A 4,361-nucleotide genomic window follows, 5' to 3' on the forward strand; every position below is an offset into this window, starting at 1 on the left:
CAACAATTTCAAAACTAGACACACACCCTGCTCTTAGCCAATAAGCCCTAAGGTTCAACAGTTTCTGAAAATCTGCAATATGGAAACCCAGTCCTGCCCATGGAAAGTATGTACCAGTCTATTTTATAGTCTCACAAAGAGGTTGTACACAGAATATGTTGATGTTGTGCAGGTTTGGTTACTGCAGCGTAGTGAAAGCTGGATCTGGTCTCATGGTAAACACCGAAGGTGTGACTTAATGCCAAGAAATCAACTCAGAATAAAGGTTTTAAGGTTCAGCTCCTGATAAGCGGGACAATGAAAGCCTTTTTTTGGTCCCTCTTTTTAACATCAGTCACACAATGGCACCATGGGTTGTAAAGGTACATTGACTTTGTTCATTTTCAATGAACAGATGCAATGATAAACTCTACAAACAGTCTAAACGAGACTGTTCTGTGAGCTAATGTGCCAAACAGGATGTAAACACTTATATAACCTCAGCAGAAGCTGGAGGGTGCCGACATTTAGCTATTTTCAAACATCAGTAAACAAATTCCTTATCTGATGAAAATGTTTCTTGTTGAAGAATAAGAGCACAATATTTAAAGAGATTTTCCTGATATTACGCAGCTGGGTTGGATCAAGATAAAATAAAGATTTCATATAGCAAAATCAGATCTTGTTTCACAGAAAAATCTAGCAGTTTTGAAGAAATTTCATATGAAGCATTTTTCATGCTAATTAAGCTTGACAACACATTCCTGAAGTGCATTGTCCAACAGAGGTTGTGACAGCAAAGTGTTATCTACTGTACTCTGGCATGCACCCCAACTAATATTTGGATAAAATGACCCTTAGCAAGTTGCAGAAAAACCACACGCTTCGTAGAACTGGTAGAGTTTGTTTAAATAGTTTGGTTTCTCCACACATAGCCAATTTAAGCATTGTCTATAAATGTTCAACAGGGTTGAGGTCTGAGATCAAGGCTTTCCAGACTCTTTGTGTCATCCTGTTCAATCCATTCCTGTTTTTATTTGTTTGGCATCATTTTCCTGTTGAAAATCTGGTAACACACTGACCTAGGAATAGACCCACACCATGATACTGCTACCACCATGTTATAAGGTTGGTACAGTGTTCTTAGGTTTGAAAGCCTAACATTGCCTCTTTAAAGCAAATTCTTATCTTTAAACTCCCATTTTGCTCAATATTTGTCTGTAATAGTTTCTCCAGATGCCATTTTTCTTGTCCATGTGGACTTTAAAAAATGCCAGTCTAGCTTGCAGGTGACAGTTTTGGAGCAGGCGCTTCTTACTTGATCAGCAATCCCTTTAAATCCATTTTGATGTTAAACTTGCTTCCCTGTGGACACCTGTGACACTGGTGCTTTTCTTCCAGCCTTGGTAGTTCATTGGTTGTTCTTTAACATCTAACCATTTTGCTGTCATCTGAGGGTGACTGTTTAAGTCGGAAACTTCGACACAACAGGACAATAATCCCAGCCACACATCTAAACTGGTTTTTGGATGGCTTACTTTAAGCTTCCTGAATGACCTTCCCACAGCCCTGACCTCAACCATATTAAAAATGTATGGATCGCACTTTAAAGTGGTCTCTCTAAATTGCCCTAAGGAGTGTGTGCGCACATGGTTGTTTGCACTGTGTGTCTCTATGTTGCCCTCTGATGGGTGTACCCTGCCTGTTTTCAAAGCCACTGGAAATGGGGAGCAACCCCCCTGCGACCCTGCAAGGACAAGTGAGTGCACACAGCGGATGGGTGGATGAATGAAGCTGTTTGTTGCATGATCATTTCAGACTGGAATAAAAATAGTTCTACGGGTTTAAAGAATAGCAGTTTGTCTGAAACATTTCAGGTAAGTGGCAGAAGAAGGTATTTCCCTCAGTGAAGAAATAAAAAAGTAAATCCAGTATTTGAGTCCATGTACAAAGAGTCTCCTGACACTGATTGGCAAACAAAGTCCAGATCATATCCTGTGAATTATTAGTTTAGCTTGACAAAATTCCCAATTTACCAATATATAACATTACTTTTTTATACACTCTCAGCAAATATAGTCTTAGATTTTAGCTTTTTTTTTTTTTTTGTATAGTTGGTTAAAATACTGGTTAATATTTCCTCCCTAACATTTAAAACTCAGTCAATGAGAAAAAAGTTGAGGCTTACATTTAAAGAGGGAACTATTCAATGACATGACAAAGTGTGATCTGTCCTCCTGCCTTGCGTGATGCTTATTAAACCTGTGATGAACTACAACAGCTCTGCAACAACAGATAAGAAAGAAAAAAACAACAATGGAGTGTTTTTGGCTTCTGCAGCTGACCCAGACAAGTATTGTTTGGACTTTAGAGCTCTGAGTGAAGCTAGTATTTAGTTATAATTCAAATTTTCCATTATGTTATATCTCCACCAAACTCAAGCTCCAACTAGATGGTGTTGCATCAATGTCCTGAGAGCTGCTCCTCAGAGACATTTCTCAGTTGTGTTGTGCAGTTGTTGACCTCCAAAGCATTCATTTGTGTTCGAGTCAGGCAAGATTCCTGGGAACGTCAAAGTTTTCCGTTTTTTTTCCGTTTACTGGCAGTTTTCTTTATAACGTCATCAAGCAGGAATATTCCTTTCCTGTCAAGCTTCTTATATCTTTGAGTCACTTCTTTATTTGCAGCTTCAGTTTTGTACCGGAGCAAGTTTTCTACATCACTCCCGTTTACTTTCTGCCTGTTTCTTGTTTTTCTCTGCTGGGGGAGTCATGACTTTACTGTCCCAGCTCACCAATGAAGGCAGGAAAAGGAAGTTGCATTGACAAAGATGTTCGATAGATGTTGCATCCACATCTTTTTTTCTGTGGTATGGAATGCCTTTTTAATGATCTGTTACTGAGTTTTACTATTTTTAAGTTCAGGAACCGAGTTCGATCTTTTGGGCATGTTGGTGGCTCTTCTCACGACAGTTCAGACGTTTTTGATATCAAGACTCTGACAAAAACAACTTGGAAAGGTCAGACATCAGCTCTGCAGACTAGTTTTACCTCCCTTACCATCCTCCTTACTAAACTTGGGTCCACATCATGCTTGTTTGTCGCAGTTCCAAATCCTTCAAGCTTTTTAACTATTGCTGTCTTCATAGAGCTTACTTGGATGCTATGTTCTTCTGTTTTTCTATTTTAGAGGACCGGCAATGGAGAAAAGGGCCTCTTTGTCAAATCACATTTATACTCTATGGAAATACAAACTCATTGATTAAACATAAACAGTAGCGGAGGGGTGGATGATGTTGCTGATGGGCATTAGAGGACCCCTGGAGACGGGAACCCCAAAAAACAAAGAACATAACAGTCTGAGTTCCCGTAAGAGTTGTTTCTTTGTGAGAATAGGTTTCTGTTAAGCTGTATCATTTTAGGAGAACACACACTGCTGTTCTCAATAAAACTGAAACTGTCAGGAGGATTTTTAAAGAGTTACTGTATCTTTTTACATTTCTTTTACAATCTGCATCCGTGTGAAGAGAGGCGATCACGTTATGACGTTTACCTGGTCATGGTTTGAATAAATCTGCAACATCCAAACTTTTATTCTTCTACAAAAGAACAAGCACTTATCAAGCACTAAGCATATAGTAACTAAACATAATTAGAGCAAGAACTGAATTGCTTTCCAAATCCCTAATTTGTTTGGGTATAGGGCTGCTGAAAAAGGACAGTACTCTTCTTAAATTGGTGTTTCTGTAACAGTTTTTAAACATGAGTAAATACAACAAAGCCATCTAGAGTATTGATCTTGTTGATATTTATGAATACACAGAATTTCTCTACTATTCGCTTTTGGAGTTTGAAGGATAAATGTTAGAGCTTAATGTATGAACTGGATAGCTGTGGGTGTATAGCTATTTGGGATTATTAACGTTGAATCTAATTTGCACATTGTTGCTCTTAGTGTAGTTTTATAACCTAGGTGTATGCCTGAGCTCCAAGTGTATAAAAAACTCCAAAGAAAAACATATTTATTTTGACAGATGAATGCGGTTTGCAGCATCGAATTTGTGTGCAAGAGTATCATTTAAAGCCATCATTTCATCTATTTTATTTTCTCTGTGTTCTCTAAAAGGAGGAGCAGATATCTTTCCAATGTTGTCATGCTTTACTTTAATCCTTTAAAAGCTTAAAGTTTTGCTTTTTTTTTAAAAATCATATTATAAGTTGCGTAGTACTTTTTTCTCCCTGAAGTAGTCATGACGACTCTTGAACACATTTGTTGACGCTTTGGCTGTAATCTCTTCAGCTTACTGAAACAGGAGGGTAAATTTATCAAATGTCACTCGTGTTGCAGTTGTCAGCAAGTCATCGTAAGACACAACAAAACTC

Source organism: Girardinichthys multiradiatus, chromosome 3 (genome assembly GCF_021462225.1).
Source record: "Girardinichthys multiradiatus isolate DD_20200921_A chromosome 3, DD_fGirMul_XY1, whole genome shotgun sequence".
NCBI lineage: Eukaryota > Metazoa > Chordata > Actinopteri > Cyprinodontiformes > Goodeidae > Girardinichthys > Girardinichthys multiradiatus.